Below are 27,946 nucleotides of genomic sequence, written 5' to 3' on the forward strand. Positions count from 1 at the left end.
TTCTTTGCAACAATTGAAAAACCTCCTATTACTGTGTGAAAGCTCACTGCCTTCTTGAGATAATTCTTCCTTCTCATGCATATAATGACATATAATATGTGTGTGAATATATATATAATTCTTATATAAAGTAAACTAATATATAAAATATTTAACCCTGTTAAGTGCAAAGTCTCATTTTTATAAATTAATAAAATGGCCAAGCCAAAATTTAGTCAGTGAACTGCGGGTCTGAGGATTTAAATCCATTCCCAGCTGAGCTTTGACATCACCTGTTGACAGCTGTCCTCTCCAGAGTTCAGTATGCATGGGGATGATTCTGGGCCCAGAAGATGGCTGGACTTGCAGAAAACAATGATATTTATAGAAAACCTCCCAGTTGGTTAGCTCTAATTCTGCTAGTTCAATAAAGGAAGACAGTTCGTTGAACAGTGAGGTCTCAAGGTCCACCTTTCACCTCCCTGCTTCTAGAGAAAAAATTTTCCGAAGAAAAATCCTCCTCCCCTCGGGTCTCCCATAGAAATTTAGTCTACTCTTTCGAGAACAGGGGTTAGGGGGAAAATAGGACACAGTATTAAATTATATTATATCCATGTAACAATCCAAAACAATTAACATAAATATTCACGAACAGTCTTTATACGGATAAAGATATCAAATATCCCTTGACTTGACAGCACATACATAGTGGTTCAGAAATTAACAATTGGCATTCTAGGTAAATATGATGAATTAAATGCTCTTATCAAATTCCATAGTTTACCTTTATAATTTTGAAGTAATTTTAGTATTTAAAACATTTTTCTACCATAATATACAATAAAAGGAAATTATTTATATATCATTAATAAGTTGAAGACATGTAAATGAACAAATCATTTTAAAATGGGCCTTAGTAATAGAATTAGAGACATGTAAATTAATTAAGAAAATACTTTAATAGGTTTTTCCAGGAACACAACTAGAATCATCGTGGTTGTAAAGAGAAATATTCGCATTATAACATAGCGTAACAAATGGACAAATACCTGGGGAGATGAGTTAATTACTAAAGTAGTTTCATTTAAAACATAAGTGACTGTCAATGGTTAATACTGTCAACTTGATTGGATTGAGGGATACAAAGTATTACACCTCGGTTGTCTGTGTGGGTGTTGCCAAACGAGATTAACATTTGAGTCACTGGGCTGGGGAAGGCAAATCCATCCTTAATCTGGTGGGCACAGTCTAATCAGCTTCCAGCAAACATAAAGAAGGCAGAAAAATGTGAAAAAGGGAAAGACATGGCTAGCCTCCCAGCCCACATCTTTCTCCCACGCTGGATGCTTCCTGCCCTTGAACATTGGACTCCAAGTTCTTCAGTTTAGGGACTCTGGTTGGCTCTCCTTGCTCCTCAGCTTGCAGACAGCCTGTTGCAGGTCCTTGTGATCATGTACATTAACACATAATAAACTCCCCTATATATATATCCTATTAGTTCTGTCCCTTAAGAGAACCCTGACTAAAACACTAACAGTGACACTTTCTTTATCCCTGCAAACCTCAAACAATATACTTCTTCCAGAACTTGATTATGATGTTTGTTTTTATCCTTACTTGGATATGGTGATCACACATTAACTCTATAAATTAGTTTTTTATTTGTGTTTGTCAAGTATTTATTAAATTACTTATTAGAACTTTGGCCCCTCCTCACAAATAAAAGCCCTAAAATTATCAAAATTAACCCTTCAAACTTTTCTTACATGCTTTTACCAAAATAAATTAAGAATAAAATGATTTAGTTTGCATCTATCTTTGTCCCATATTCTTATATATTTTTACATCTTTATCATAAAAGACAAAGAGCCTGAATAGAAATAACAAATTGCAATTTGACTATAATAGCGGTGGTGCAATGCTATCAACAAATAAGTGTATAAAGACCCAGAGTTCTGTTTTCTTAAGAATTTTAAGGACAATGAGAAGAAATTAACGATTCCCCAAAGCAAGAAATAACAGGCATTTATTTTTGTTGTATATAGTTAGCTAAATAGAACTCATTATTAGCTAGTAGAAGTCAGCAACATTCCAAAATAGTCTGATCATTGTTTATTTCCATTTGTATTTGCTAGAAACAGAGAAGCCAAAGGCAATATCAAGAAAAAGTATAAAAACATCCAAATCTCTTATTTTTGCCTGATCAATTGTGTAGGTTTTTTATACATGTCGAGGCCTTTCTGATAAAGCAAATAGTGTATCAGAGCCCAACCCAGCAGCTCTCCGCTCCAAACTGGTAAGGCAATTATCTAGAAGACTATTCTCCCGAGAAAAGCAATTATAAATGTTCTCTCAAAGTAAGTAAGCCTAGCAATTCGGAAGCACTTGTGTTTTTTGGTTAGCACTTAAAAGAGAAAAAAAGTGCTGAGAAAAAAATATCTCTGTCTCTCTCACTGGAAAGAAACCAAAGAATCATCAATTGAGAGTATTACCAAAACTTAACTGATACAAGACAAAGACTTCCATCGATAGGTCTCCATAAAATTTATTTTTGGTGAGAAGAGCATATTATTTTCTCTTGGTTTGCTCTGCCAAATCTCTTGTTCAAATCCTTTATATTTTGTTTTCAAGCAATACTGCTTGGCTCCCAATTCCACAGTCCTCCTATTCTGAAATATTCCAAATATGACCAAAAATACAATGTCCTTTATCTGTAGCTTTAGCCACGTAAGTAAAAAACCCACTATTACCCAATTCAGCTCAAGGAACACAGTTGACTCCTAGAAAAGTACTAGATTAGAAATCTGAAGACCTGGACTGTAGTCTTGGATATAAATTTACGAGCTGTGTAATCAAGGCAGTATCACTTCAACTCCCCTAGTCTCCATTTTCACATGTGTTAATGGTAAAGGTTGCATTGGACTAGATGTCCTATGAAATCTCTTCCAGTGAAATGAAATACTTATTACTATTTCATTTAAGTGAAATGAGATCTTATTACTATGACTAGAAACTTCTACTCCAAAGGGCAATTTTATATTTAATAGAATAAAATTATATATTTAATATCACCCTGTCAGAATTTTTTTTTACTTTTCTAACGTAAGGGAGATAAAGAGAGCTAACAGGAAAATGGTTATGATCCCCTCCTTTATGTATACTCAAGTGCAGGTCATGCATTGATTCAAAAATAGTTATTAAATACTTGGTATGTGCTAGACATATCAAGCATTAGACAACAGTAAACAGGTATGAAACGTTGTTTAATGTAGCTTAGGGTCTAATGAAAGATTAAAATACAGTATATGCAATTATGGGTTGGAAAATATTAGTCTTCTTTTAATGAATGAGCATGACTCAAACATAACTATACACACACACACACACACACACACACACACACACACACACACCCTCATACACTTTGCCTAAAAAGGAAACTGTTCTCCAAGTGGCCAAGAAAATCATCTTTTGCCCCCAGCCTAAAGATATTATCTTTAGCAAACATAAATAAATTTGTCATTCTTGCTAAATTCCTCTGAGTTAGTTTATAATTGAAACTTTAGATAGTTCCTTAAGTTAACAAAATGGGTAAATGGCATTAGACATGAATTCAACCATGAAGGGAAGGCTATTGTCCTCTTGCTCCTGCCTAACATCTTTCTCAAACTGTCATAGGTATTGTCACCTTGGGATATCAGTTAAAGTCAACCATGAATGGACTACATTAATTTTTCTTCTGATGTCAGCAACTGAAGGAACAAGTACATCCCATGCCTGAAATGAAAAGGGATGGTAGCTATCAGTGCAGCTTTATTCCCTAGGAACTCTAAACTTTTCTTGGAAAAAAGCTTCTTTTGCAGTCATCAAGGTCTTTGACTACAGACTTAACATATCTCAGAATCAAAGTATCTGCTCATGAATTACCTTTACTGGTTGTGTTTCAAGTACTCTTCTAAATGCTTTAAGAATGACTTTAGCCCTTGTAACAAATCCCATAAGATAGGTACCAATGTTATCCTAATTTTACAGATGAGCAAGCAGTTCTCACAGCTTGTATGGCAGAAATGGAATTCAATCCAGGCAGTCTGGCCCCAGATCCTATTCTTTCAACCAGATAGATATGGGTACAAAATGCAGCAAATGACAAGAAGATGCAGCATGAAGAGTATACTGAGAATATGAAATAACCCAAAACTGGACTCTCCTGGGTCCAGTAACATGTACATTATTCTTATTAAATACTCACTAAACTAAGATGAATATATTTCCTCTTGTTTAAGAGACAAAGGGTTAGAAGTGTTAATTTTTTCAAAGAACATAAATAAGATTAAAAATGAATCCACATGGCTTAAAATGGAATTAATCAAATAGAAACCTTTCCAGAAATTGAAGCACTATCTCATAGGTACTTTTATCCCATAATCTAACCCCAAAACATGTTTCTCCTCCAGTGTTCCTATTCCAGTTACGGTACCACTACTCTCTTAATTAGAAACCTGGGCACCTTCTGAACTCCACCTTCTCCTCCCACTCACATATTCAACCTATAACAACTTAGATTTTAAAAGATGAAATTAAAAATTATTTTGGGCTGGGTACAGTGGCTCACGTCTGTAATTCCAGCACTTTAGGAGGCCAAGGTGGGTGGATCATGAGGTCAGGAGATCAAGACTATCCTGGCCAACACAGTGAAACATCATCTCTACTAAAAATACAAAACTTAGCAGGTGTGGTGGGGGGCACCTGGAGTCTCAGCTACTCAGGAGGCTGAGGCAGTAGACTCGCCTGAACCCAGAAGGTAGAGGTTGCAGTGAGCCAAGATCACACCACTGCACTCAGCCTGGGCCACAGAACAAGACACCATCTCAAAGAAAAAAAAATATTTTGAACTGAATAAAAATGAAACACAGCATATCAAACTTGCAGTATGCAACTAATGCAGTGTTTAAAGGGAAATTTATATCACGAAAGGCCTATATTAGAAAATTAGAATGGTCTGGAATCAATTAGCTAAGCTCCCACCTTTAAAAACTAGAAAACAAAATGCAAGTTAAAGCCAAAATAAACCAATAAGAAAAAAATAATAGAGATAAAATTATAAAATAAAATAGAAAACATGTATTAAAATTTTCATATATGCTTCTGTTAAAATTTTTAGTACCTACATTTCTGTTGGTTTCCAAGGGCTACTAAAATAAATTACCACAACCTTCATGGCTTAAAACAATGGAAATTTATTCTCGCACAGTTTTAGAGGCCATGAATCCAAAATCAAGTTGTCAACGGGGCTGCTCACCCTACCAAGAGATGCTATAAGAGAGAATCTCTTTCTTGCCTTTTCCAGCTTCTAGTGGTTCCAGGAGTTCCTTGGCTTGTGGTATAAGCACTCCAGTCTTTGCTTCACATCATTTTCTCCTCTATGTGCCTGTGCCAAAACTGTCTCTGCCTCTTTCATATAAAACATATATGATTGCAGTTAGAGCCCAACCAGATCATCCAGGATAAACTCATTCTCTTGAGATCCTTATAATGTGATCACATCATTTACCATATAAAGTAACATTCACTCTTTTGCCATATAAGGTACTATTCAAAGATTCTGGGGATTAGGACATGAATGTATCTTTTTTGGGGGGGGGTCAGCATTCAGCCCATGACAATGTTCATCAGGGATATAGTTTTTCTTTCTTGCAATGTTTCTGCCTAATTTTGATATCAGGTAATGCTGATCTTGTAGAATGACTTCTCTTTTCTTTACTTTTTCTAGAAGAATATGTGTAGCACTGGTATTATTTTTTAAATCTTTAGAATGCATTTTTAATTTCCTTCACAAACTTTTTCCTTTGCATTTACAACTTGGCTATTTGGCACAAGAGGCCCGGCTTTCAGTCTGTCTTACCTTTTGACATACCTTCCTCACTAAGTTTAACTATTTCTAGCTTTTTACTTAAAGTGAGAGACGTGCAGCTCTTGCAACTCTTCCTTTTATTTGAACATTTTTGAGGTAATCGTAGGGTTGTTAATTGACCTAATTTCAACAATTTTGTGCCTCAGATAATAGGGAGGCACAAGGAGAGAGAGATAGATGGGGAAAGGCTGGTTGGTAGAGCAGTCAGAACACACACAGCATTTGTGGATTAAGTTCACCATCTCAAATGGGCTTGGTTTTTGGTCCCCAAAACAATTACAGTAGTAACATCTGCTGATCACAAATCACCATAATAAAGGTAATAATGATGAAAAATTTTGAAATATTGCAAGAATTACCAAAATGTGACAGAGACAGGAAGTGAGCACACGGTGCTGAGAAAATGGAGTGGATACACTTGCTCAACACAGGGTTGCCACAAACCTTCTATTTTTAAAAAATGCAGTATCTGCAAAATGCAACAAAGCAAAGCACAGGAAAATGAGGTATGCCTCTGTTTCTTTGTATTGTCGTTACTGAACACATTAAACATTTACAGTAAGTATTCAATGTATTGAATGTATCAAACTAATATATATGAAATAATATATTGGGTGAATATATAATTAAAATGTATTGAAAAATAAAATGAATGAATAAATGAACAAGTGAATAAGCAAGTAAAAGTTCCTGCCTGTGCCATCATTATATATTCCTTAGATATCACTTCACACAACAGCTTTAAGTGGACAGGTATGAATCAACCCTAGCCATACCAACGCTCTAAAAATGAAGTTTTCAAAAAATTATTTTCCTAAAGTTCATATTCCTGCATCTACTAAGTACTCGGCACTCAGAACTGCCTAGATTTCTTGTACTTTCCTCTCCAACACACCCTTTCTCACCTCTGAGATTTCTGTCTAGCCTGAGTACAATCTCCCCAACACACTTTTATAAATTTGACATTTCAGTGACATTTTCATATTGAACCATATATTAGTCTTTCTTGTCTCACCTATTAATCTGAAACTCCTTCAAGACAGGATTTTGACTATTTTTTAATATATTCCTAAAACCTTTAGAACAAAAGAGCCACAGTTTTGGAACAAGTCAGACCTTAATTTGAATCCTAAGTGTTTCTGTTAACTTGCAGGCAGAGTAGCCTTGGGTAGGTTACCTCAACTCTCCATCTCAATTTCCTCATTTGAAGTTGGCAATAATAGTATCTATCTTGAAAAGCTGTCATTAGTACTAAATAAGATAAGGTCCATAAGTACCTATCACAGTTTCTAGAATACTAATAATGCTATAAATGGTACTTAAAGCATGAGTGCTTATGAATACTAACATTATTTTTCCTTTAGGAAAACAGAAAGCTTCACAAGGTACTCATTCTAACAGTATCTGAATTAAATCTTTTTAAATTCAGAAAGCAACCCCTATTATTTGCTGAATGGAATTTACTGACCATAAAAACTCACAAGGTTCTATATATCCATATATGTGTGTCTGTATGTGTATATTTAAGTCCATTCTAATAAAGAAATTGTTCAATTAGACTCAAAGAATTGCCTAAAATGTGCACTACCAGCAGCTCAACTATATTCACATCAAAACCCAAATGACGTCATGGAAATTTAAAGCTAAAACCTATAAGGAATCCTAAAAAGCACCTGATTTACTTCATTTTTCTGATAAGGAACCTGAGGTTGATGAAGGTCATGACTTACCAAATCTACATAGTGAGTACACAGGAGAGCCTTGTTGCTGCCTCCCAGATTTGAAAGTATTACTATTCCATATCTAAATCCACATTCCCTATATCTTCAATCACCTGAGTACCTGTGAAATCAGAAAGCAACCTTAGCAATAATAAAGGAATAGATGTATATAAAGATTGCTTCTGAAGCAATGTGACGTTATGCCTATTGTTCTGATACATGGCTATAGGAATCTGCTCCATTTTCTATCATTTACAAATAAAGAATTGCTTTTTGTTATGTATTCAAATGTTCTTAGCTTTTCCTTTCTCTCATTACATAACTTTTATTTCTAACTAGCACTCAGACATAAAGGCTTTCTTTTTTTATGAAGTTTTAAGTCCATTTCAATTGTTATTTCAAGTGTAATTACTGCTCCTTTCTGGCAACAGCTCTGAAGTAAACCCAGATTCACACTGTTCAGCAACATAGACAAACTCAAACAGCCAGACATTCTCTTTCACATTATACTCTTAAAGGCTGAATCTGAACATACCTTAATGTAATAAAAGCCATCTATGACAAACCCACAACCAATATAATACTGAATAAGGAAAAGTTGAAAGCATTCCCTCTGAGAATGGGAACATGCCCACTTTCACCACTCCTCTTCAACATAGTACTGGAAGTCCTAGCCAGAGCAATCAGATAAGAGAAAGAAATAAAGGGCATCCAAAGTGATAAAAAGGAAGTCAAACTGTCACTGTTTGCTCACAATGTGATCGTTTGTCTTGAAACCCTAAAGACTCCCAGAAAGCTCCTAGAACTAATACAAGAATTCAGCAGTTCCTGGATACAAGATTAATGTACACAAATCAGTAGCTCTCCTATATACCAACAGTGACTAAGTGGAGAATCAAATCAAGAATTCATCCCTTTTCCAATAGCTGCAAAAATAAAAAATAAAATACTTAGGATTATAACTAACAAAGGAGTTGAAAGACCTCTACAAAGAAAACTACAAAACACTGCTGAAATAAATCATATACAACACAAACAAATAGAAACATAACTCATGCTCATGGAGGGGTAGAATAAATACTCTGAAAATGGTCATACTGCCAAAAACAATCTACAAATTCAATGCAATCCTCATCAAAATACCACCATCATTCTTCACAGAGTTAGAAAAACAATTCTAAAATTCATAAGAAACCAAAAAAGAGCCTGCATAGCCAAAACAACACAAAGGAAAATGAACAAATCTGGAGGCATCACTCTACCTGATTTCAAAATATACTATAAAGTATAGCCATAGTCACTAAAACAGCACAGTACTGATATAAAAACAGACACATAGACTAATGGAACAGAATAGAGAACCCAGAAATAAACCCAAATACTTAGAGCCAGCTGATCTTCGACAAAGCAAATAAAAACGTGAAGTGGGGAAAGGACACCCTTTTCAACAAATGGTGCTGGGATAATTGGCAAGACACATGTAGGAGAATGAAACTGGATCCCCATCTCTCACCTTATACAAAAATCAACTCAAGATGGATTAAGGACTTAAACCTAAGACGTGAAACTATTAAAATTCTAGACGATAACATTGGAAAACCCTTCTAGACATTGGCTTAGGCAAGGATTTCCTGACCAAGAACCCAAAAGCAAATGCAATAAAAACAAAGATAAATAGCTGGGACCTGATCAGACTAAAGAGCTTCTGCACAGAAAAAGGAACAGTCAGCAGAGTAAACAAACAAACTACAGAATGGGAGAAAATCTTCACAATCTATACATCTGACAAAGGACAAATATCCAGAACCTACAACTAACTCAAACAAATCAATCAGAAAAAAAAAAATCCAACAATAAGTGGGCTAAGGACATGAATAGACAATCCTCAAAAGAAGATATACAAAATGTCCAACAAACATATAAAAAAAAGTGCTCAACATCACTAATGATCAGGGAAATGGAAATCAAAACCACAATGTGATACCACCTGACTCCTGTAAGAATGGCCATAAGCAAAAAATCAAAAACAGTAGATATTGGTGTGGATGCAGTGATCAGGGAACATTTCTACACTGCTTGTGGGAATGTAAACTAGTACATCACTATGGAAAACAGTGTGGCAGTTCCTTAAAGAACTAGAAGTAGAACTACCATTTGATCCAGCAGTCCCACTACTGGGTATCTACCCAGAGGAAAAGAAGTTATTATTCAAAAAGATACTTGCACACGCATGTTTATAGCAGCAAAATTCACAATTGCAAAATTGTGGAATAAATGCAAATGCTCATCAATCTATAAGTAGATAAAGAAACTGTGGTATATACACAGATGGAATACTATGCAGCCATAAAAAGGAATGAATTAACAGCATTTGTAGTGACCTGGATGAGACTGGAGACTATTATTCTAAGTGAAGTAACTCAAGAATGGAAAAACAAACATCGTATGTTCTCACTGATATGTGGGAGCTAACCTATGAGAACCCAAAGGTATAAGAATGATACAATGGATTTTGAGGACTTAGGGGGAAGACTGGGACTGGGGCAAGGGACAAAAGACTACAAATAGGGTGCAGTATATGCTGCTCAGGTGATGGGTGCACCAAAATCTCACAAATCGCCAATAAAGAACTTAACCATGTAACCAAATACCACCTGTACCCCAATAACTTATGGAAAAATAAAATTGAAAAATAAAAATTAAAAAAAATAAACAACTAATTTTAGAAATTATCCAATCATGTAGGAACTACAACCTATGTAACTGGGCATTTGAGTCGTAATATAAATTAGTTAAAACTTTTCACTTTAACTTTCTTTCATCAATTTCTCAGGAAGATAAAAAGAAATAAAACTTAAATATTCTTAGATATTTTTAAGGTTGATGTGTTAATCAATTTTATACCTTTTTTGGAAATGAAATGGAAAAAGGAAAAAAAGAGCTGCTACAGGCAAATTTCTGATTGGATATAAAAATGGTAGAATAAGTCTATAATTACTTTTTCTGGAGAAATATTAAATAAAACATTTAGGCTTGCTAAAAGACAAAAAAAAAGGAATGAATTTGAAAGGGCAACAAATAATGTCCTGGAGAAAAATAAATAAAGGTGAAAGGGTCAGGGAGCACTACTGACTCACAGCAAAGTTGTTTTTCCCACTTATTGGCATAAGCAGTAGTTGGCAATCTGGGCATGACGGGAATGTTCCCACCACCCCTCCTGAAAGAAAATGTCAATATACAGGAGGCAAGGCTGCCTAACTATCAATAAAGTATAAGTTTCATGAGGGCAGAAATTTGGGGGAGTTTTATTCACTGCTGAAATCTCTCAGGACAATACCTGACACACAGCAGGCTCTCTCTAAACATCTGCTCTGTGAAAGCAGTACATAGCCCTTCCCTGCCTCAGCATCAGATCCTGACATTGAAACTCCCTCACAACATCACCAGCATCTAAAATTAAATATTCAAAAGAGGAGCAAAATGGTCAAATAGAAGCCACCATCACTTGTCCCTCCAGCAGGAATACCAAAATTTAACGCTAACTACACACAAAAAAGCACTGACACTGACATAAGAACAAAAAATTAAGCAATCACAGCACCTGGTTTTAACTTCACTTTGCTGAAAGAGGCACTGAAGAGGGTAGGAAAGACAGCTTTGAATTGCTGGTGCTAACCCTCCCCAATCTCCAGGTAGTAACTGGCTGGCACAGAGATAGAATCTGTGTACAAGGGGGTGGAAGAGCACAGTGGCTGGGCACCTTCTGTCTTGAAGGAAGATTGAACTTATGCCCTAACACAGCAGAGGGCAAAGTCACGATGGGGTTAGCCAGCTCCTGCCCAAAAAGGGAATAGTTGGACAAGCCCTCGTCAGAGAGGAATCACCTACCAGTGGTCAGAACTTGAGTTTCTTGACAAACATCACCACCATGGGCCAAAGAGCTCTGGGGTCCTTGGTAAGCTTTAAAAGCAGTCTATGACACAAGGACTGAAACTCCTCCTAGTGCTGGGCTTAGAGCCAGTAGACTAGGGTGGCACATGACCTAGGGAGACACAAGAGTGAAAAAGGGGGTGCTTGCTCCACTCTTCCCACAAGCTCAGGCAGCACAGTTCACAGCAATGAAAGTGATGCCTTCCTCCTGCTTGAGAAGAAGAAAGCAAAGAGTAAAGAGGACTTTGTCTTGGATGTAGAATACCAGCTCACCCACAACAAGATAGGGCACCAGGCAGAGTCCTGAGGCCATTCTTGCATTGCAATAAAGAAATAGCTGAGGCTAAAAAATTTATAAAGAGGTTTAATTGGCTCATGGTTCTGCAAGCTGTACAGGAAGCATGATGCTGGCATCTGTTCAGCTTCTGAGGAGGTCTCAGGAAACTTACAATCACGTCAAAAGGCAAAGGGGAAACAGGCACATCTTACATGGCTGGAGCAGGAGAAGAGAGAAAGGGGGAAGGTGCTACACACTTTTGAACAACCAGATCTCATGAGAACTCCCTCACTATAGTGACAATAGCACCAAGGCGGATGGTGTTAAATCATAAGAAACTGCCCTCATAATCCAATCACTTCCCACTAGGCCCCATCTCCAACAATGAGGATTACAATTAAACATGACATTTGAATGGGGGCAAAGTTCCAAACCATATCAGACCCCCATTCCAGTCCCTAGCTCCTGGACAACATTTCTAGACACACCCTGGGAACCTGCCAGAAGGGAACCTGCTACTTTGAAAGGAAAGACCAAGTCCTGGCAGGATTCATCATCTGATGACTAAGGAGCCCTTGGTCCCGAATAACCAAAGGCAATATCCAGGTAATATGCCATGGGCCTTGGGTGAGACTGAGACGTGCTGGCTTTAGATGAGATGCAGAACATTCCCAGCTGTGAGGACTATGGTGAAAATCCCTTTCTGCCTGAGAAAAGCACAGGGAAATGTAAAGGGAATTTTTCTTGCACATTAGCCACCACCTCAGCCACAGTGAGGTAGAGTATCAAGCTGACTCTTGGGGTCCCTGAGTCTGGGCCTAGATTCTTAAACAGAATTTCTGGACCTTCCCTGGGCCAGAGGAAAGCCAACATCCCTGAAGGGTGAGTTCCAGGCCTGGGAGCAGTCACCACAAGCTGACTGAAGAGCCCTTTGGCTTTACGTGAACATCAGCAGTGGCCTGGAAGTAACTCCTGTGGGCTTGTGGTGGTGGTGGTGGCCACAGAAAGAGAAGGCTCTGCCTGTGGAAAGAGGAGGGAAAAGTGGAAAGGACTTTGTCTTGTGGTTTGAGGGTCAGCTCAAATGCAGTAAAACAGAACACAAGGCAGATTTCTAAAGTTTTTTTTTTACTAGAATCCCTGGCTTCCAGACAGCATCTCTGAAACTACTCAGGAACCAGGAGAACTTTCCACTCTGAAGGAAAGGACATAAACCTGGCTGGCTTCCCAAACTACCGATTGTAGAACACTAGAATGAGCATAGGCAGTAGCCCGTTAGTGGTTACAGTAAGCATTGAGTGAGACCCAGTGCTGTGCAGGCTTCAGGTCTGACCTGTGTGGTCCCAGTAGTGGTGGCCACAGGGGTACTTAGGTTATCCCACCCCCAGCTGCAGGCAGCTTAGCACAGACAGAGAAGCTCCATTTGAGAGAAAGTAAGGGAAGACAATAAGAGTCTCTGCCTAATAATCCAAAGAATTATCCTAGATTCTATATAATACCACCAAGACTGCACCTTTGTAAGTTTGGAAGAACCACAGCATTATTGGGCTTGGGGTCCAAATCCCTTCAAATGCCTGGGAAGCCTTTCCAAGAAAGATAGGTACAAACAAGCCCAGACTGTGAACACTACAATAAATACCTAAGTCTTCAATGCCCAGACACTGACAAACACCCGCAAGCATCAATACCATTCAAGAAAGTATGACCTCACCAAACAAACTAAATAAGGAGCCAGGGACCAATCCTGGAAACACAGACATATGTGACCTTTCAGGCCTTTCAGAATTCAAAAAGCTACTTTAAGGAAACTCAAAGAAATTCAAGACAACTTGGAGAAGGAATTCAGAATTCCATCAGATAAATTTAACAAACAGGTTGAAATAATAATAATAAAGCAGAAACTCTGGAGTTAAAAAAAATGCAACTGACATACTGAATAATGCATCAGAGTACCTTAATACCAGAATTGATCAAGCAGAAGAAAGACTTAGTGAGCTTGAAGACAGGCTATTAAAAAATACACAGAGAAGACAGAAGAAAAAAGAGTAAAAAGCAATGTAGCATGCATTCAAGATCTAGAAAATAGCCTCAGAAGGGCAAATCTAAGAATTATTGGTCTTAAAGAGGAGGCAGAAAAAGAGATAGTGATAGAATGTTTATTCAAAAATATAATATCAGAAAACTGCCCAAACCCAGAAAAAGATACCAACATTCAAATACAAGAAGGTTATAGAACACCAGGCATATTTAACCCAAAGACTACCTTAAAGCATTTAATAATCAAACTCCCAAAGTCCAAGGATAAAGAAAGGATCCTAAAAGCACCAAAGAAAAGAAACAAATAACATACAATGGAGCTCCAATATATCTGACAGCAGACTTTTCAGTGGTAACTTTATAGGCCAAGAGAGAGTGGTATGACATACTTAAAGTGCTGAAGGAAAAAACTTTTACTCTGGAATAGTATATAAAGTAAAAATATCCTTCAAGCATGAAGGAGAAATACCTTCCCAGACAAAGAAAATCTGAGGAATTTCATCAATACCAGACTTATCCTGCAAGAAATACCAAAGGGAGCTCTTCAATCAGAAAGAAACGGATATTCATGATCAATAAGAAATTATCTGAAGGTACAAAATTCACTGGTAATTGTAAGCACACAGAAAAACACACACTGTTATAATGCTATAATTGTGGTGTGTAAACTACTTTTAAGTACAAAAACTAAATGATGAAGCAATGAAAAATAATAACTACAACAACTATTCAAGACATAAGCAGTGCAATAAGACATAAAAGCAACCAGATGTTAAAAAGCAGGAAGACGAAGTTAAAGTGTAGAGTTTTTATTAGTTTTCTTGATTATGCAATCAGTGTTGTTATCACTGTAAAATAATGGGTTATAACATAGAATTTGCGAGTTTCATGGTAAACGCAAATTGAAAAAAACATACAACTACACAAAAAAATAAAAAGCAAGAAATTAAATCATACCACCAAAGAAAATCACTTTCATAGGGAAAAAAGAAAGAGCAGATCACAAAACAACCAGAAAAATAACAAAATAACAGGCATAAGTCCTAATCAATAATAATATTGAATGTAAATAGACTAAACTCTGCAATCAGATATCATAGAGTGGCTAAATTGGTTTTAAAAAAAGAAAGACCCAGTGATCTGCCTACAAGAAACATACTTCACTTATAAAGATACACGCGGACTGAAAATAAAGGAATGATAAAAGATATTCCAACTGAATGAATGCCCCCCGCAAAAAAGAACAGCCATACTTACATCAGACATAATAGATTTTAAGGCAAAAACCCTACAAAGAGACAAAAAAAAGTCATTACACAATGATAAAGGATCAATTCAGCAAGAGGATATAACAATTTTAAATATATATGCATGCAATGGTAGAGCACCCAGATATATAAAGTAAACGTCATTACAGCTAAAGAGAGAGATAGACCTCAATATAATAACAAATAGGACTTTAACACCCTACTTTCAGAATTGGACAGATCTTCCAGACAGAAAACCAAGAAAGAAACATAATATTTAATCTGCGCTATAGAACAGACTTAATAGAAATTTACAGAACATTTCAATGGCTGCAGAATACACATTCTTTTCCTCAGCCCAAAGATCATTCTCAAGGATAGATCATATGTTAGGTCACAAAACAAGTCTTAAGGTATTCAAGAAATTAAAATATTATCAAGGTTCTTCTCTGGACAATATGGAATAAAACTAGAAACCAATAACACGAGGAATTTTAGAAACTATACAACATATGAAAACTAAACAATATACTCCTGAATGAATAGTGGATCAATGAAAAAGTAAGAAGAAACTTTATAGATTTCTTGAAACAAATGACAATGGAAATACAACATAACAAAACCTGTGGGATACAGTGAAAGTAGCTCCAGGAGGCAAGCTCATACCTGTAAATGCCTACATCAAAAACTAAGAAAAACTTCAAATAAATAACCTAATGATGAATTTTAAAGAACTAAAAAAGCCAGAGAAAACCAAACCCAAAATTAATATAAGAAACAAAATAATAAAGATCAGAGCAGAAATAAATGAAATTGAAATGAAGAAAACAATACAGTCAGGCATGGTGATTCATGCTTGCAATCCATACACTTTGGGAGGCTGAGGCAGGTGGATCAAGAGGTCAGGAGTTCAAGACCAGCCTGGCTAATATGGTAAAATCCCATATCTACTAAAAAATACAAAAATTAGCCAGGCGTGGTGGCATGTGTCTGTAGTCCCAGCTATTCAGGAGGCTGAGGCAGAAGAATTCCTGGAACCTTGGAAGTGGAGGTTGCAGTGAGCCAAGATCATGCCACTGCACTCCAGCCTGGGCAACAGAGCCAGACTCTGTCTCAAAAAAAATAAAAACATAAACAAAAAAAAAAAAACTGGATAAAGAAAATGTAGCACATACACACCATGGAATACTATACAGCCATAAAAAAGGATGAATTCATGTCCTTCACAGGGACATGGATGAAGCTGGAAACCATCATTATCAGCAAACTAACACAGAACAGAAAACCAAACACTGCATGTTCTCACTCATAAGTGGGAGTTGAACAATGAGAACACGTGGACACAGAGAGGGGAACATCATAGAGACAGGAACAGGGCCTGTCAGGGGTTGGGGGGCTATGGGAGGGATAGCATTAGGAGAAATACCTAATATAGATGACGGGGTGATGGATGCACCAAACCACCATGGCACATGTATATACCTATGAAACAAACATGCATGTTCTACACATGTACCCCAGAACTTAAAGTATAATTAAAAAGAAAGAAAAACTTAAAAAAAAAAAAAGTTAAAATATTCCCTTTGGAGGAGAGTACTGTGGGGGGTGAAAGATTAAACCTACGTGTCTTACTGACAGATTGCAAGATTTTTTATCCATCAGTATTACTTGTATAATAAAAAATAAAAATGTAATGCATATTACTTATCTAAAAACAACAACAACAAAAAACAAAAGATCAACGAAATTAAAAGTTAGTTTTTGAAAGCCTAAACAAAATTGACAAACTTTTAGCCAGACTAACCAATTAAAAAGGAGAGAAGGTCCAAATAAAATCAGAGGTGAGAAAAGAGACTTTACAACTGATATCGCAGAAATTCAAAGGATTATTAGTGGCTACCTTGAGCAACTATATGCCAATAAGTTGGAAAATCTAAAGGAAATGGAAAAATTTCTAGACACATACAACCTACCAAGATTGAACCACAAAGAAATCCAAAATCTGAACAGACCAATAATAAGCAAAGAGATCAAAGCCACAATAAAGTACCTTCCAGCACACAAAGGCCCAGGACCTATGGCTTCACTGCTGAATCCTACCAAACATTTAAAGAAGAAAAAATAACTACAATATAGTTTATGAAGAAAAAATAATCAGGAAAAAAAAGAGCTAATACCAATTCTACTCAAACTACTCTGAAAAATAAAGAAGCGTGAGAGTACTGACAAATTCATTCCATGAGGCCAGTATTACCCTGACATCAAGACCAAAGACACATCAAAAAAACAAAACTTGCAAGCTTCATGGTAACCTCAAATTGAGAAAAACATACAACAAATACACAAAAAATAAAAAGCAAGAAACTGAATCATACTACCAAAGAAAACACCTTCACGGGGGAAAAAAAGGAAGAGAAAAAACAGAAAACAAATAACAAAATAACAGGTGTAAGTTTTTGCTTATCAATAATAATATTGAATGTAAATGAACTTAACTCTGCAATCAAATGATGTAGAGTGGCTAAATGGATTAAAAATAAAAAGACCCATTGAGCTGTTGCTTATAAGAAACACAAGAAAATAAAAGAAAAGGGTGAATCCTTTCTTTGCCCTTTGTCCCACTCTCAAGATAGGAGGGGAGGGGAGGGGATGGGGGAAGGGGGGGGGGAGGGAGGGGGGGGGGGGGGGGGGGTAGAGGGAGAAAAAAAGGAAAGAAGGAGGGAAGGAAGGGAGGAGGGAGGGAGGGAGGGAGGGAAGGAGGGAGGGAGGAGTGGAGAGAAAAAAGGGAAGATTTTTAAGCAACATTCTAAAGGATCCAAAGCAAATGCAAATTACAAATTTACTAGTTAATTTACTAGGCATTATGGATAAATTTGGGGGAAATATAATGTTTGTAATATCCTGTGAAAAACTATTATTGATATTAAAATATAAAAAGAAATTTAAAATGAGTAATTGCCTGCAAATGTATTATGAGACTCAATTAACTTTAAATTATACTATTTATACTATTATACTATAAACAATTCATTAGATTCAAAAAGTTTGTACATTAGTTTATCTTATTTAAAAAGAATTCCCAAAGGTACCTAACATCTAATTTAAATTAAATAGTATTTATGTGCGGCCAAGAATCCCAACACAAAAATTACACATTACTCATAAAATATTAAATTTCAAAATACATTTATAAAAATATTTCCAAATTTTTCTATATCAAAAACTACATTTAATTTTAGGTTGGATTGTAAGTATATTTTAATACATTTGCTATGAAGTGATGATGCCTCCAAAAATAAAGAGTGTTTAATTTTTGGTAAAGGTTTTTCAATGGTTCTAATGCATGCTTTGAAAATACAGACATGCCCAGGAGGAAGGGAAGGTTCTATTTGCTTAATGGAACTTTTCTTGAAGAAAAGGATAGGCAGGAACACAGATAAAAGTTTGCAATTAAGGACTGATTTTGAAACAGCACAGTAATATGCTGTTAAAATTGTCCTTAGAGTCAGCTGAAGCCTAGGAGTCAGGGGTCAGGGGTAGGTGGGAGGGAAAGACTAAAATATAATGGCAAATTAAAAATTACATAATCATATCAGTGAAATCTCTAAAAGGAACTGGTGAACACAACTTGGCACAAATAGCGGTGGAGGGCATTAGCTGCTCTTCAACATGTGGCTGGCAGTGTGTTACTCTGACACTTACCCAGCAGAGAAAGAGTGGAGCCATGTTACCAAATAGAAAGGGATGGCCAGGCGCGGTGGCTCAGGCCTGTAATCTGGGAGGCCGACGCAGGTGGATCATGAGGTCAGAAGATTGAGACCATCCAGGCCAACATGATGAAACCCCATCTCTACTAAAATAGAAAAAATTAGCTGGGGGTGGTAGTGTGCACCTGTAATCCCAGCTACTCGGTAGACTGAGACAGAGGAATCCCTTGAACCTAGGAGGCAGAGATTGCAGTGAGCCAATATCGCACCACTGCACTCCGAAACAGAGCGAGACTCCATCTCAAAGAAAAAAAAAGAAAGACAGAAGAAAAAAAAAAAGAAAAGAAAAGAAAAGAAAAGAAAGGGAGGCAGCCAGTTGTGTAGGAGCACTACAGTCTGAGCACTGGGCTAGTTGCCTCCACTGATCATCAGCTTGAGAGCTGGGGCCATGCAGCCAGTTACCAACTGGAGAGAAAACAGTGACTGTATGGCCAGTGCTAACCTCATGAACACATGTGAAAGGCATGCAAATCCCACAATAGACATACAAAGACATTTTCATGACAATTATGATGTACTCCTAGCTGGTAAGGCCTAGAGAAACATGGGTTGTATAAAGAATTCTATTAAGCAGACACATAGAAATCCTTGAATATGCATTAGGGAAAAATGCTGTCAAATGGTCAACTTGGCCATGTTATTTCTGAAAATATAAGGTACTAAATTTGTGGGAAACTTTCCAAGGTTTAACTTCTGCTTTTGTCCTTGCTACGATTGTTGTTGCAAACTTATACTAAAACATTAGTCAGATCTAGATCAACAAGGACACTGCAAGGTATTTCCAGCATGAAAAACAAACTTCACTTTCCCAAATTCTAATTCTGTCAAACCAGGTAATGCATCCATTTGGAAAGGAAAGAAAACAAGGAAACTATTTCAGAGCAAGCCTTCATTAATAAATGCAGAACAGTCTGTTATCTGTAAAAATGTGCAGATAAGAGAGGAAGAGAAAAATCTGCAAGATTCCAAGGCTTTGTTGTGATAAATATAGCATGGCTGTCAAAACAAAATTGTAAACAGTATTATGTAAAGTTTCCTTTTGTTAATTTGGAATTTCAATATTTGAGTTCAATCCCTTAAATGCAAAAGTGATCAGTCCTGGAGCAATATAATACTGTTTCTTGACAATATGGATAGAAACCATCAAAGCCATATGTATACTTAAAAACACAGACACTGTTGTTTTTACACTTTTATTTTATTTCTCTGAAACCACATACACACCGAATAAGAATCTCCTCTGTATGTAAACAATATAAATAAAATATGCACTGGATATGAGATAACATCACATGAAATCTACAGAGAAAAATGTCTATTTCCTTATCTGCAGAATCACTATATTAGAGATGAATAAATTCTCTCAAGACTTTCAAACACTTTCAGGCTGCCTATCCTTTAACTTTAAGGTACATTACTAATACAACATCTTTTAGACTTGATCCAAGAGATTTTTTAACATCTATTGAAGCTACTGGTGCCTTCAATAGACAGAATGAGAATCAGAATTCGTGGCTATTTAAGAAATACATATGTAAGTAAGTTCAACCCACAACTGAATTTATGTTTCCTCTAGATCATAAAAACACTGAAAACAAGTTACATAGGGAAAATTTTTCTGGCTGTATTGGAAAGCTTAGGCCAAAGTCAAAGAGAAAAGAACTAAAGCAATTTAGCTTTCCCCATATGCAAAAGTCTATTTCAAAACATAAAATGCTGATTTATAGAGAAATGTCCTAGTCAAATAAAAACGAAGCATTGTTGTATAGTGGGGGGAAATGCTGGCCTCGCATCAGAAGTTCTACATTCCAATCTCACTTTGTTCTTACTAGCTGACAAGCTATGCCAAGTCTCCTACCGGCCTTATTAAATGAGAAGTGAATTAGATCATTTCTAAAGATGTTCAACTCTTAACATTTTATGAACTTCTACAAACGGAATCAATGTATAAGAAAACGAGCCAAACAAAAGAAAATAAAAAGTATTAAGGTAAGCGGAATAACTAACAAGAACTATACCCAATTTACACTGAAAAGACAAAACCTTTTGTACCATTCTAACCTCATAAATAAAATATAACTCAATCTACTTTGTGCAAAACACAGTTTAGAGAATTACAAAATAAAGATATGACCCTAAAATCTACTTTAGTTTATTATGCATATAAGGAATTTCAAACTGATTTAAATTTGGGTGATGTTTCCAATCTTATGAAACGGGACAAAAATTATCTTAAATCACTGAATCCAAGATTTAAGAAAGAATTTCTTCACCATATATACAGTTAATAAAAATTCTTTCTAGAGGAATTTGTGAAACTGTCCTCCAGATGATTCCATTGTGCTTTCTATTATACTGCATGGCACCAATTTTAACATGCACATTTTCCCACGTGTTCACATTTCTCAAATTAGGATATGTCTTCCAAGTGATGACATCTTAGATACAATAAAATATGGTAGTTTTTAAAACAGGTATGCCTTATCTTCTCTGTTATATTGTATTTAGAAGGGAAAAATAGAACTGTGGAAAAAATCAGTATCAAGCCATAATAAACAAACAAAAGAAAAGAATTCCTCCAATTGTTGGGATACCAAAGAATTCCAAGTAGGTTACAGATACTCCCTCTCCAGGAAGAGGAGCTTAAATCTCTCCACCTTGAGAGTAGACTGCATTAGTGACTTACTTCCCAACAGGAGAGTAGGAAGGGGAGGGGATGGGTGGGGAAGTAACCTTACAGTGGAAAAACCTGGCAAACACTACATTGGTCGGTGATCAAAGATAATATCAGCGATAAATCATGTCGATAGCATGTATCCTTTATATAATGTCAGGAGAATGTCACTTTATCTCTGTGGTCATCCTCCCCAAAACCCAAACCCCAGTCTTACCCTATGGAAAATGTTCAGACAAATCCCAATTAAAAGCCGTTCTACAAAATGCCTGACCAGTATTGCTGAAAATTGTCAAGGTCATGAAAATCTTCCTTGTCTTTCCTGTCTGAAAGACTGTCACAGAGCAAAATGTGGAGACATGATGATTACATATAACATGGTATCCTGAATTAAATCCTGGTACAGAAAAATGACATTAAAGTTAAGAAAATCTGAATAAAATGTAGAGTTTAGTTAGCAATAATGTATCAGTGTCGGTTTATTAGTTGTGATGAATGTATCATAGTAACATAGGGTTATAATATGAGAAACTGCAAGAGAAGTATACAAGAACTCTTCGGTTGTACTATCTGTGATTTTTCTGTAAATCTAAAACTATTCTAAAATTAAAAGTTTATTTTAAAAAACCAAGCCACAAATAATTTTATATACATATTCTACAATAAAATGGCCTAACAAATCAAAATGGAAAAGGAGAATTAGATCCTAAACTAATCCAGATTTTTAGGAAAATAACCAAGTTAATAAGTGTAGTAATACAGGAAGATAAAATGTACCAAAGAGAATTAAAAGGCTCATATGTCAATTCTTACCATGGGAATAATTTTTCATTTGTGACAAGACCCAAAGTATATGTTAGCTCATTTAATACAAAGTAACCATCAAAATAGTTAAATCCTCAACTGCTATACACTTCTATGGATAGTAATATTTCTAGAACAATGAACTCTGTCCTCCCTTTTTCTGATAACCCATCATAACTCTTGATGTCTTGGGTTTCCAAGAAAGGCTTATGGAAAAATATGGGAAACAAGTCATTAAACTTGGGCTTCAACTGCTGTACAGTTTATAAAACAAATAGAACTGATTTATTTGAGCCATCTGATTTTTCACTCAAAAGACAGGGTCAAAACCACCCTTTAGGGTTCAAATGGTAATACTCTTCCTCTTTATGAATATCAGCAGCATAGTCAACAATTGCTATGTCATCTGATTCCTTAATTGACTAAAAATACTGTCAGGCCCCAACTTATAATCAAATTGTGTTTTCAACTGCTGTCATATCTGTTATGTATAATTTACAATGCATGTTCTCAATGACAAAATTCTTATAAAGGATGGCTAAATGCATAGTCTAGTTCAGAAAACTTTTAACCTGTAAAATAAATGAAAGCTGTTCAGTGCAATATAACCAGGGTGACTACTGCCCTGAAAATAGACTGTGAGCTAACCCTAGCAGAAAGCAAGCCCCCTCCAAACAAACAAACAAAAGAAAATATATCCTGGATTATTCCCTATTCACCTCATGTTTTCTAAAGAAAATGGAAAAGTAAGCATCCAGGACAAGCCAGTTGCAGTGTTTCAGAGAATGGATAGAGGTGGAAAGCAGGATTTATAGTATGAGATAGAAAGGAAAGATAGCTAATATAAGAAATACTGTGTGAACAGGATTTTCCTGTTAGCAGCACTGAAGTTCCAAGAATAACTGGGGATATTTCCAAAGTCCTGGATGAAAAGGTATGAACAGTAATTCCCTGCTAGAGCCAAAGGTATGGCCAAGAAGAGCTGAAGATGCTTTGCATAACCAAGCAAGGCACTCAGCTGGGAAAAACACTACAATGGCACACTAAGACAGGCAAGAAAGTCTTGAACCAGGGACCTGCCAAGGACACCTGAGGGATTCCAAGTAACAGAGGAAGGCCACACGCTGAACAGAGTGTAGGCTTTGGAAATAAATCTGAATTTGAATCCTCTGCCATTAACTAGACCTGTGACCATAAGAATCTTACTTAACTGCTCTAAGACACAGTTCTTTCATTCATCAAATCAGAATAAAAAATATCCATTTACATCAGTTTTCTATTGATGTTGTAACAAATTATCACAAATTTGGCTGCTGACAACAACAAAAACTATCATTTTACAGTTCTGGAGGTAAGAAGTCCAAAATAGGCCTCATGGCTAAAATCAAGGTGTCAGCAGGGCTGCACTTTTTCTGGAGGCTTTAGGGAAGAATCTATTTCTCTGCCTTTTCCAGCTTCAGTAGGCCGCACACATCCTTGACTCATGACTCCACTTCTCTCTCCTCAAAGCCAGCAACACAGGGCCAATTCTGCATGCCGCCATCTTTCTCCTGCCTCTCTTTTCCATGTTTAAAGATCCTTCTGATTACACCAGACCCACCCAGATAATGTGGGATCATCTCCACATTTTAAGGTCAACTATCAACTTTAATTCCCTCTGCTACCTTAATTCCCTTTGCCACCTTAATTCCCTTTGCCAGGAACATATTTCATATTTATAGTACAAAATTAGAATATAGAAATCCTAGAGGTTGGAGGGCTATTATTATGCTACTATACCATCATAGAGTGTGAGATTTATATGCCACAATGTATACAAAGCAATTGGCATGTTTTATGAGTCCACAAAATAATAGCTTTCCCAGCCTCCCTAGATTGATTCCCTCCCTCTTTTACCATCAGAGCTTTTCCTCTAATAAATCTCTTGCATATCTGATACTGTGTGGGCATCTTCTTCTTGATGACCCAATTAACCAGCTGTATCAACTCCAGCAGAGCTTCCATACTGTCAGGAATCAGAGTATTACAACTAAAAGAGGCATAATAAATCCTCTATTCAAATCACTTCATATTATAAATGAGGGAGACAAGACCAGAACAAAGAGTAAATTGCCCAAGATCCACAACTAGTAGGCAGCATACTTTGTATAAGAATGCCTGTAGTAACATTAGGATTATTCTATGCTGCCTGTGATATTCTGGAGCAGGAAAAAAACTCTTTTATGACTACAAGAATTGATATTCCAATACGAAACTTTCGGAAGCAGAAAAGAAGATTCTAACTGTGATGAATCTCAAGGGAATGGAGTAAAGGAATCCTCTTGTAGAAGAGGACAGGCTGGGCACAATGGCTCATGCCTGTAATCCCAGTGCTTTGGAAGGCCGAGGTGGGTGAATCACTTGAGGCCAGGAGTTCAAGACCAGCCTGGCCAATATGGTGAAACTCCATCTCTACTAAAAATACAGAATGCGGTTTATAAAACCATCCGATCTCTTGAGAACTCACTCACTTATCATGAGAACAGCATGGAGGAAACTGCCCCCCTAACTGAATCACTTCCCACCAGTTTCCTCCATTAACACCTAGGGATTACAATTCAAGATGAGATTTGGGTGGGGACAAAAAGCTAAACCATATCAATCCCCAAGAATGTGGATTATTTATTATGTGACTTCCTCAGACAACACTTATTCTCCAACTCCCTGGCAACGGTACTAAAAGAAGGGAAGTACACACCATGGCAAAAGCATCAAAAAACAATTTTAAGAAGGTGAAGCCTAGAATAGAACAAATTTGTAAGAAAAGAACATCACTATTAATATGTGAATACTGAGCACTATGTCTATTTTAATCATATATTTCATGTTCAATATCTACCTCCAACAGTGCTATCACTAGAAACTCACTGTCCTTGCTCTGGTACACTCAATATTTTCATCCAGATAACAGAATCCTTTCCCCCAATTAGTATGAGTCTAGGGGAAATGACAATGATCTATAGTGCAACTTCTCAATAATCAGAAATTGGTAGAGCATGTAAATCCAAGGCTGACATATTATTATCGTACCTGAATATCGAGCGTTGCGTTAGTAGCAGGGATGGGGTAGGATAATATCAGTGTCTCATTTCTGTCCACGTGGTCAGCCACCGTTAGTATGTTTTGTAGGAAGGTGGATATATTAAAACCAATTTGAGTGCTTCTGCTTCAAATAGGGTGTTTTCATCTTTTCAAGCCATGTATTTTTTCTTTGATGAATGTTTTATAAGTCTTCTCTATTTTCTCTCCTTCATGGTAACGCTTCTGTTGGACATGAATAAGATTTAGAATTCATGACTGTGACATGTCCTGAAAACTTGCTTCAGCATCTCAGATCATAAACTGTACTTGTCTCATGTCATGGAGCAAAAACAAAATGTCTTCATCAGTTTTTTAAATCACCATGTAAATAAATTACTCTTTTGACACATGCCTTAAAATTATGTTTTTATCTCTTAGCAAAGATTAAATGCCTTAACTTTGCCCTACAACAATATAACACTACTTCATATACTTCCATCTCTGAACCTGAAGAATCTACATTACAACCAAGCATGCTCCAAAAATCTACATTACAACCAAGCATTCTCCAAAGTCAATCTGACATATTCCTTTTCTCTCTTGAAACACTGTATATCAACTTTCATTTTTATGACTTGCTTTTCTCACATTGTTACCATAGCTCATACATTCTTTATCCTTCACAAACATTTTTGTAACTCCCTGATTTTACCCAATAATAAGGTTAAGGCATGTGAGTGCTGTAGGCAGGGTAATGATATGGTATTCCTTCATACCAATATTCTTTAAATACTGTACATATTCAACATAGGTTTATATACTTAATACTGTCCAGAAGAAAGGCATAGAATGAAGATAGCACTTTCCTATGACTTTGTTTGCATTCTAACTGTTGAATTAGAGCTTTGACTTCCAGATATAGGGCAACTGGTTGGACCTGAGCTCAAATGAAGTGATGTTATTTCCAGGACATAGTCCACAGTTGTGACTGGTTACATGTAAAGTGTGTAATGGCAGCACATTGTTTAAATTTGCCCAAGCCTGGCTTCATTGGTTTAAGAGAATTTTTTTTAATTAAATAAATTTGCCCAAGTGATTTTTTTGTAGTTGACTATCCAGCTTTTCTATCTACTGATCTCAAAAAAGGCAACACACTCTAATTAGTAAAAATTATTTGAGAAGTTTTCAAGACTTATAGATTATTATTTCAAAAGCAAAGAGCATTAAATATATTATTTACTTTTTCATTTCATTACTTTTCTATGATAGTAATCTGTTTTAAGATTTTCTTTTCATTTATTTATTTTCCTGCCAAGGGTCCTGAAACTCTTCTGGCGTTCTTTTTAATTACAGAGAGTAGAAAAAAAAGATTAAAAAAACACAAAGGGCCATTTAGTTTTCCAGTTCAAATTTCATTACAGAGGTAATATTAATCATAAAAGAAGATGCTAACCAAAAAAAGGAGAACAAAGAGAAATGAAAATATATTGTGTCCAGCTTAGAAGATCTCTGAGAAAAGACAATTCAAAATCTCCCAATACTATATAGTAAATTACTAAAGTAATAATGTTCTGTCATGTGAATATCCATTCCTATTCTACTTTATATAATTTCTGAGTTAGTGATGTGTGAAGCTGGCATTGAAAGCAAAATCAGTGAGTAATTTAGATTAAACGTGCTGAATTTACAGAATTTACACCACTTGGATAGTAAAAATTATCAAGCATTCTGTCTCACTAAAAGTTACTGGGGGAAGAGGCAAGTTCTTCCTAGAACAGCAATTCTCAAGCTGTGGTCTAGAAACAAGCACTTTCCTGAACATTTGGCTTGGTACAATAGAATGAACACATTATAGAGAGAAATATCCCAAGAGGACATTGAGAGAACCCTGATATATTAGGTTATTTCTCTTTTTCAGTGGGTCTTCAGAGTAGAACATTTGGAGAGCCACTAACCATGAAAATTGTATTCTAAGATCTTAGAAGGGTATCCCAAGTACCTACTTGTCTTATGCCACTATCAGTAATGTGCCCCAAACTCCCCCTTCCTGACCTACTTAGATTGTAGTCTATTAAAAGGAACCACAGTAAGGTAAAGTGAAAAACTGTCAATGTACAATATTCAACCTATATTTTTCAATCATATTTATTTATATGACCACACTTAGGACAATCTTACTACTTGCAGTTTTCTGAATCGGCACAAAGGAATAAATAGGGAAGCAAAATGTTATTCAAAATGACCACAGAAGAATCACAATTACTTCAAAATTTTGCCAGAGAAAGAAATCTTAAGACATAAAGATATCATAAAATTGCCATTCCTTTTTGAGCTCTATTTAATGCAAGTCTTGCCTAGTCAACAAACCTCCAGGCTTTATGTCATTAATCTAATATTTATATCATTGGCCATTCTGTCATAAATACATCATGTACATTTCATTAAACATCCAGCAATGCAAACAACATGATGCACTAGGAGATGGCCAGTTCAAGGAAGAGAAGCTCTGACTAACCTTTCATTATTTTTTCAAATAAGAAGT

The 27,946-nt window shown here is 36.2% G+C and overlaps 1 protein-coding gene and 1 long non-coding RNA gene across 5 annotated transcripts in view; both read right to left on the minus strand.

Moving 5' to 3' along the window:
* Positions 1-27,946, minus strand: part of CTNNA3 (catenin alpha 3) — a 1,791,515-nt gene that overhangs the window by 1,518,238 nt on the left and 245,331 nt on the right. The gene's annotated exons all lie outside the window — the stretch shown is intronic.
* Positions 9,058-16,991, minus strand: LOC116533039. Its single transcript, XR_004261052.1, has 3 exons — positions 16,723-16,991; positions 16,207-16,211; positions 9,058-9,316 (listed from the first exon to the last, which is right to left on the minus strand). It is a non-coding gene; the product is annotated as an uncharacterized LOC116533039 (long non-coding RNA).

This window comes from Sapajus apella, unplaced genomic scaffold (genome assembly GCF_009761245.1).
Source record: "Sapajus apella isolate SASKATOON/1434 unplaced genomic scaffold, GSC_monkey_1.0 scaffold78, whole genome shotgun sequence".
In the NCBI taxonomy this organism is placed as follows: Eukaryota; Metazoa; Chordata; class Mammalia; order Primates; family Cebidae; genus Sapajus; species Sapajus apella.